Genomic DNA, 9,690 nt, shown 5'->3' with positions numbered 1-9,690 from the left:
TCAAGGGCATATCCTCCATATCCCCACCATTTTAACTAAGCAAATAAAGCCATTTCCCGTGCGTCAAGCTAAAGTTAATTATGGCTTTAACAGTTTTTAGAAACCTTGTTTAACCTAAAAAAGACGAGAGAATGTGCTGGAGATAAGTGTATCAGCAAGGCAGTGGTTTATTGTAAACCACTGTAATTCACACATGGGTTGACTGGCTACTAAATAACCACAATTACATGAGCGTGAACTACTAAACAACAATTTAAGAAATGTAGTTAAAAATAAATAAAACATGAGCTAAGTAACTTGTGTGTATTTTTAGTACTTTGTAATGTAACCTGTGTGTATTTTTAGTACTTTGTGTTTTTAGTATTTAAAAAGATATCAGGAATGGAAAGTAACGCCAAAGAGCCACAAAAGCTATTCATTACTTCCATCCTCCTCCACAAAAGCCATAGCAGACATTAACTTGAGTATCCAACTGTGTCCACAGCCTCTGTACCAGATCATATGTTTACAGTGTGTCTGATCTGACACGCCTCAGGCTTGCTTGCATGCTTTGTTCTACGGAAACCCTCTTTGACATTGGGCGGCAGGGACTTTAAAAGGTCTTCCTCAACTAAAAGCCTATTCAGTGAAAGTCTGTGGCATTTTACGAGCTCTGCTGAGAATCTACACCATTAGCTCCCTTTGGAAATGAGTTAGAACACTTAGATCTGTTGTGAAACTATCATGAAATATCATCAATACAAAGCATATTGTAGAGTTCTAAATAGAAGAATATCCAATAGATGACTAAAATTTGTTTTTAAATAATATTGTCATTTGCTGCAGCTAATCACTCTTGTAAATGCACAGACCAGACAACATTTCACCGAAGGGTGTCATGACAAGGACAGAATTCATGACCCACTAAATAGTTGTTTCAAAGTGATTTACTTCTTGCAGGTGGGAATGTCCAAATATAGACAAGAATTGTAGCATGGTTCTACTCTTAAAAACTCTGGGCCATTGCAGTGATGGGTTTTCTTCAAGTAAAGTTTTGCAACACACATGGTCAAGTAAAAATAAATGAATTACATATCTATGTTTTATTTTCATGCGGTGATTGGGAGCAGAGTTTTGAATTCTGAGATGAGATATTTTGAGAAATGTCTCAGTCTTTTTATTTATCCATACAATGGAAGTCAGTGGCTTCAAAAATAATATCAATATTCTTCAAAATATCTTTCCAAAAAGACAAGCCAGTCACACAGGTTTGAGACAAAATGAGGTTGAGAAAATGGTGAAAGAATTGAGTGAAAGATCTGTACACTGCAACTTTCAGTGCATTCAGTGTTTACATTTTATTAGCATATGTGTTTTTAATTGTTAATTATGGTATTGTTACATAGGCTGGCCCTTTCTGTCATTTCTAAGTCACCATTTAATGAGTTCTAAAACCGGCCTTATTGATTATTAATAAACACTGCAAATGTGAGAGTGCCTTATAATGGTTACTAGCTCAGACATCAAAGCCTAATGCAAAAATTTAGCTAAAGTGTTTAGCAAAACATGTTTTTTAAAAAAAAAAATTGTGTGAACAGGGATGTATTTGGTGTCGTTGCCACAGATAAGATGTTTCATAAATGTAGAGGTCTCAAAGGTTTCTGCAGACAAGGATTCATTTTAGGATCTTGTCCAATTCAGTAAAAAAAAAAAAACTTAACCAAGTCCATTTGGTCTGCAGGTGTAGGTAGTCTTTGATTTTACCCTGTTATTTCTGTGGTAGGCTAGGATCTGGAATCTATCATTTGAAGTATTTTAGTTCCCTTAAAAAAAGTATTTTTGAACATAAGGAAGATGTCCACCTGACATTTAGGTTGAATGAACTTCTCCAGAGGCTTTCAAGTTTTGTGCCTTTTTTTTTTTTTATATGGATCCCTAACGGAAACATTTAAAGTCTATTTGCCTCTTCAGGAACAATAGATTGTACTTGTTCAGTAAATGAAATATGAAAGCATTTCAATGTCAAGTCATTCTTGACATTAGCAATACCACTTTAGCTACTCCCATCCCACATTAGGTCAAAGGATACTGCCTGTGAGTTTCTAATCATCTACAATAAATACTGTACATCCAGGGCCGTCGCCAGAACAAACCAAATGGGGGGGGGGCATTTAATTTTCATAGGGGGGCACACTTTTTTTAATGTTCTGAGACGGACCATAACATAAACCCATATTCGGCTATAACTAAAATAGACCACAATAGTCTTGTTTTGTTCAATTATTCAAATAAAATACTTCACCGTTTGATCTCAACGTATCTGTTTATTGTCTCTTAACATTTCCAAAACCGCCAGACATTTATTCTGAGATCACATGCAACGCGCAGCTCAGCTGCGCAAAGGAATTGCGTATAAACAATACAATACTGTATGCTTAACTAAATGAATTGCATGATTTATATATACATATACTTACACACAAACTGCATATTGTAATTTGAATTAATAAAACTACTAACACAAAAATAACATATTGAAAGGTCTGCTGCTGGAGACTTGCCATTGGTTGTTGTATTTGAATAATTAATGAGGTAGGTCTTTGCAAGGTTTGGGTCCTGTTTTGGGATGTTTTAAGTCATTTATGAATATAATTATATTTAACATTATGTTCTGTGTAATAATGTGTTGAATAATGAATCGTCTGAATCATTTCTGAAGGTAATGTGTTATGCATTTCTAGTGTTACCGTTGTAGTGATTACTGTTCATGTGAGCCAAGTTCTGCTGAAACAACGTTATTAGTGCAACAATCTAATTCAATTTCAAACGTCTAACTGCGCGTTCACACGAGAGAGGAGTCGGGAGCGTCAGAAATCGCTCTGGCCGCTCTGCTCACGACACTGCAGAAAGATGCGTGAACGCTCTGACGTTGACCGACTGCTTAATTTGTATTGAAAGTGGCCGCAAAGCACACTTGTTGATCTTATGCAGACTAACCACAAGGAGGTTAACGTTATAAATTAATCTCATTAAATGTTGTTGTGGACGAAATATTAAGATCCTTTACTTAAAATGAACGATCTCAGACACCTTGGTCCACGTATCACTTTTAATTATTTTTTTATGTCCCTGTACGCAAACAGGGACACATCATAGATTACTGCAAACGCGAAACAGCAATAATCAACCTGTCTTCTATTTTGCTTGGGAACTAATGTGATCGGAGCTGCGTCCTCTGGAATCCTCTCAAGCGGTTGACTTCTACGTTCCGATTGGTTGCTGCCCAACCGCGTCATAGCGCATTACCATAAAGTTGCCTTGATTTCAACTCTGCTCGACGCTCTCAAAGGCCAAGTCGCGCCGCGCCGCTCCTCGCAGCTGCTCGACGCTGGTTTACATTGAAAATGAATGACTTCCAGCCACTTTGACGCTCTCGACGCCGGCGGTGTGAATGCACAGTAATGCAAGTTTGGTTAATTGTTCTGTGCGTTACGTTTAGGGGGGGCACAAAAAGTCATTTGGGGGGGCACTGCCCCCCGATGCCCCCCCTTGACGACGGGCCTGCGTACATCCTATGTCCTGTCCAGAACACCCTGCAGCTCAACTGAAATCCTTTTAGCCCCAACAATGCTCTTGTAATGCTCCATGGTGAGGCAAAGCACTTGTGTAAACTTTAAATAATTTGTCCAGAGGTGTATTAGAGCTTGGGTAACTAAGCCAAAAATTGGCCACCTTTACAACAGCATCAGGGAGATATATTAGATGGTCGGTCAATGCTTGCTTGTAAAGTAAATATGTTGTTTAAGGACAGGCATCTCGCAGATTGTTATATAAAGTGTTCCTCATACATACTGGAAACGTATGAACTTAGAAGTAATGAAAAGAAGACATCTCACAAGGGCTAAAGAACATGCTAACAGACTGACAAAGGTCAAAGGTTTCTAGATGTTGGCCCATGAGTTAGGGATAGAATACTGCCATTTGCAGGTTAGAGGAAAAACTTTAGGAATTACAATTAGGGGGGGGGGGGGGGGGTGAAATGCTCGTTTTCACTCAATATCCTGTTAATCTTGAGTACCTATAGAGTAGTACTTTTGCGTTCAGAGCGTTTGGAAGCTGTGACATTACCGTGAGGAAAAAAAACATCATCCAAAACAAACCATGGCTAACAGTCAGATTCAGCCGTATATTTATGGTCCAGAATCAGATCCAGAGGCTGAAATTGAACAAGTGCAGCAGCAACGACGTCTCTATGTGGTATGTACTGAAACTGTATATATTTGCTTAGCGGTTTTGGAAAATGACTAAGTTCCACTTTATGTCGTCTTTTTTTTTTTTTTTTTTTTTTTAAGGTGTACATGTGGAAAGTGCAGTTTGATGCCAACATCGCATTTTGTTTACTTGATGTGCTTACGCGCTGATAGCTAAGTTAATAACACAGAGATATTTGAAGCAGTTTTACTCACCGCCTGCGGTTCCAACACACGATCGTGACCCTTTTTCGTTGGGACTGCATTATCCTTAAGAAATAAACAATATGAAAATCCAGCGTCAAACTGGGCCTTGTTTGTAAAACAAGCATCTTTGAAATGCAGGGAACAAACAAAAACACTTGCACAACTCCGTTGATGCTCTGTAAAAATAAACTCCATCCACTGGTCCCTTAATGCTTTTTTTGGGTAATCTGTGCAGAGTTGTCTTGCCCTCGCAACCAAAAACACACTTCTTTTGTGACATTTCGCTCTCGCTCTGATCAGTGAATGTCTGTGCTCTCAGTGCTCTGCTATATGTGAGCGCGTGCTCTTCCGGCAGAAGTGCCCTCAGGACCCATATAAGGAAATTCCGCTCCATCTAACGTCACACAGAGCCATACTCGAAAAAAAACTTTCCGAAACTTGTGACAAACCGGAAGGAGTATTTTTTTTTTGTTCCAAAAATACTCCTTCCGGTTTGTCACAAGTTTCGGAAAGTTTTTTTTCAAACATACAAATTAAGTTTTGAAACTTTGTCCATGTTTAGCATGGGAATCCAACTCTTTAACAGTGTAAAATAGCATTTCACCCCCCCCCCCTTTAAAGAAAGAAAGTGCAATGACCACATATCCAGCAAAGGTCCAGAGGGACTCATTCATTTTCAGTTCAGTTTTAAGTTATGTTTCAACTTCTCGCAACTTTATTATATATATATATATATATTTTGAGAATAAATATAAAAAATTCAAAAATATATAAAAAAAATCTATATTTTTGTCAAAGGTTAGAATTTGTTGTTGTCTGGTATCTTTTGAATTGTCTGCTGTTGTTTATGTAAATGTATATTATGTTACATAAATTTGCAGAATTCTCTCTCTCTGCTACAATTATCACGCGCTATTATGATGAAATTGCAAGTGTCCTACCCCAAGTCTAAATGCATTTAGGATAAACAGCAATTAATTACAATTTTGCTTAATTTTTTGCTTGGACATGTTAAACATATCTAATCAATTTGGGTAATACATTTTTTATTTTGCAACTTATAAAGTGTTCAAATGTTTTTAATTTGCATATTAAAAGTGAAAATGGCAAATGTAAATTATAGAACTGTATTTTCATTTTGAACTAGATCTTGTACACATGTATGACACATGTATGGTCAAATGTAAATTAAAATACAGAACTACATTACCATTTTAAGTATTGCATTGCCTTTTTGCATATTTCAAATTGAATTTTGCAACCAAATGCGACCATAATTATTTACCATTACGGATATTCAACAATGACATAAAAAATAAAATAAAATTGCCAATGAGTCATTTATTCAGTTGACTTTGTTATTAAAGTTGTTTGTGTATATAAGATTTAATCAATGTTTGGAGTGGCTTTCTAAATTAACAATGTGTTGTTTATAATTTCTTATTTGTTTATTATTATTGATGAGTCCAGATTGTTTGATTGATTCTCTGTTTTATTGTAAACATAAAACATCTAGAAGAGAATGTCACATATGCTGGAATTCATAGAAAATGTAAGGAACATATGTAATGAAACTCTTTATAAAGAATCTTGTTGTGTTGCTGTTTGGTTGAAAATAATCAAAGGGTTAGTTCACCCCAAAATGATAATTCCGTCATTAATCACTCACCCTCATGTCGTTCCAAAGCTGTAAGACCTTTGTTCGTCTTCAGAACACAAATTATGATATTTTAAATGAAATAAAAAAAAAAAACTTTATTCAATGATTTCTTCTCTTCTGATAGAGTCTGCTGCCATTAACGAGAGTACCACAATGCATATGTGTGCATTCATTTGCCAGTAACAAGGTGCAGTGCATGCAGGGTCTACGTCAGCAGCACCACACGCATTCGTTGGTCAGTCAGAGAGCTAACAGATTTCATCAGAGATATCTTCATTTGTGTTCTGAAGATGAACAAAGGTCTTACAGGTTTGGAATGACATGAGTGTGAATAATTAAATGACAATTTAAAGTTTTTGGTGAACTGTCTCTTGAGGTATATCATAAAACATTGTTGACAAGATCACATGACCGATCCAATTGGAGATCACTGGAAATGCAAGTTTAGCATTTTATAAGCAATGTTTGAACCGTAACTTGATAATTCAATCTCAACATGTTCTGCATGTTACTTTGTACTTCACTTCACTTCGCTTCAAGATCCTTTTTTATTGAAATCTGACAGCTATAATATTGTAGAAGTACTTGCTCATGTTTTCTTTTTTCTGCATGTTGCTGTTTAAAACTAAAAAGTGTTTCACAATACAAGCATTTTCAATGGTGCTTTAGATTGTTAAATTAATTGATGTCATAATATTTTTGTCTTTACCTGTTTAAGGCAAATAAAAGCTAGTGAACGCACTTTTTAGAATGTTTACATGAGGTAAAAAATAAACTGTTCAATTTGTATATGTTGTGCTGGATTTATTTGCTACTAAATATAGACCTATGCTATATATATCCTTGTCATCACTCTCTGAGGCAGAAGTCTCCAAACTAATCCTTTCTAATCATCCTACTACTTGTCCGCTTGATCCTATTCCATCTCATCTCCTTCAAGCCATTTCTCCTGAAGTTGTACCTGCACTCACTCACATCATTAACACATCCCTCCACACTGGTGTTTTTCCCTCATCGTTTAAACAGGCTTGTATAACTCCACTACTTAAGAAACCCACCCTCAACCCATCTCTTTTAGAGAACTACAGACCAGTTTCCCTTCTTCCTTTTATTGCAAAAACACTTGAACAAGCTGTGTTCAACCAAGTCTCTGCATTTCTCACACAGAACAACCTCCGTGACAGCAACCAATCTGGCTTCAGAAGTGGACATTCAACTGAGATTGCCTTGCTCTCAGTTGTTGAAGCACTAAGACTGGCAAGAGCAGAATCCAAATCTTCAGTACTTATCCTGCTTGATCTGTCTACTGCTTTTGACACGGGTAACCGCCAGATCCTCCTATCAACCCTACTGGCAAAGGGTATCTCAGGAACCGCACTCCAATGGTTTGAGTCTTACTTATCAGATAGGTTCTTCAAAGTATCTTGGAGAGGTGAGGTGTCCAAGTCACAACATCTAACTACTGGGGTGCCTCAGGGCTCAGTTCGTGGACCACTTCTCTTTTCTGTCTACATGGCGTCATTAGGTTCTGTCATTCAGAAACATGGCTTTTCATACCACTGCTATGCTGATGACACTCAACTCTATACATCTCATACCATCCTGATGATCCGACGGTAGCTACTTGCATTTCAGCTTGTCTAACAGACATTTCTTGCTGGATCAAGGACCATCACCTTCAACTTAACCTTGCCAAGACAGAACTGCTTGTGGTTCCAGCAAACCCATCGTTTCATCACATTTTCACTATCATGTTAGGCACATCAACCATAACTCCTTCTAAAAAAGCCAGAAACCTTGGAATTATGATTAATGATCAGTTGACGTTCTCAGACCACATTGCTAAAACTGTCCGGTCCAGATTTGCATTATTCAACATCAAGAAGAGCAGGCCCTTTCTTTCGGAACATGCTGCACAACTCCTTGTTCAAGCTCTTGCTCTGTCCAGGCTGGAATATTGCAATGCTCTCTTGGCAGGTCTTCCAAACCTTTACAATGAATCCAGAACACGGCAGCAAGATTAATTTTTAAATAGTGGAAAACAATACACATCACACCTCTGTTTGTTAATTTGCACTGGCTACCAATAGCTGCTCGCATAAAATTCAAGGCATTGATGTTTGCCTACAAAACCACCTCTGGCTCTGTACCCATTTACTTAAATGTATTACTTCAGACTTATGTGCTCTCTGAAGCTTGCATTCTGCAAGTGAAAGTCGCTTGCTTGTGCCATCCCAAAGAAGCACAGAGTCACTTTTACGGACTTTTAAATTAAATGTTCCCTCCTGATGGAATGACCTGCCCAACTCAATCCGAGCAGCTGAGTCCTTAGTCATCTTCAAGAATTGGCTCAAAACACATCTCTTCCATCTTTATTTGACCCTCTAACTTCAGCACTCACTATTCTAATTCTATTCTTAAAATATTTTCTTTTCATTTAATATACAATTATAAAGAAAAATTATATTCTATCAGTTTTCTTTTTATTTATTATATTATTTAAAAGCCCTTGCTACGTGTACTGCGTTTAAGCTAACTGAGACTTGTTATAGCACTTATATATCTTTTTATATTGCTCTTTTGTTGTTTTTGATTGCTTCCCTTGTCTTCATTTGTAAGTCGCTTCGGATAAAAGCATCTGCTGAATGACTAAATGTAATGTAATTCAAATGTAAATCTATATTTATTTATTTATCTATTTTACTTTAAATAAATTTACACTTTTTTGTACTTTACCCCACTATTATTGCATTGAGAGAGAGAAAGAGAGAGAGAGAGAGAGAAAACAATTACATTTCCTAACTAAGTGAACACAAATGGAGGAAAAAAATATTGCCAGAGTATTAATAGTGTTTCAGGCACAAGCCTTTTTGAAGGTCAAATTGACTGGTTTATGGTGAACTTTTTACAACTGTGTTTGCAACATCCTATGAAACAACACTAACAAAATAAAATTATTAAATGACAATATGTAACAGCATTGTTTGTGTTATTTATTATATTATTTTATTTTATTTATCATGGGTTTATTTAAAATAATACCACAGGAAAAAAAATCTCAGGGCTCTCTAGTGTGTGCTGTAACTGATCTCTTTTCATTTTTTTTTCTGAAACTATTCAGTACTGACTGGAAGCCAATTAAATATTAAATGCCTAAGAGAAAAATGAAATACATGTATTGAATTCGCTTTAATTTAGAATAATTTGCCCCAAAAGACACACATACTGAGATCATCTATTATTAAATGTCAGAGTTTTATGGACCCCTGGAGGACTCTGAAGGTATTGCAAAGGGAGAAGTCAAGATATGCAATATGCATAGAATTGTATTTCAAAATGTCTATGATATTTTTCTCTACTTGAGTGGTTCATGAATTGATAATAATTATGTTATAATGTTTTAGCTTATTTGTTTATTTCTATCTGAAAACCCCTGATTTTGTAGACTCCATTGTCTAGTAAAGCCATAAATGAATGAATATGAACAACTACCTGAGCTAAATTTGGTGATTTAACTGGAAAAATAATTTAAGTCAAATATAAATTTGTAGATTCAAATAAGAACAACATTGTTTAAATGAAGGTTGAATTATT

This window comes from Carassius gibelio, chromosome B6 (assembly GCF_023724105.1).
Source record: "Carassius gibelio isolate Cgi1373 ecotype wild population from Czech Republic chromosome B6, carGib1.2-hapl.c, whole genome shotgun sequence".
NCBI classification, from domain to species: Eukaryota; Metazoa; Chordata; class Actinopteri; order Cypriniformes; family Cyprinidae; genus Carassius; species Carassius gibelio.
Note: the sequence above shows the minus strand (reverse complement) of the source record.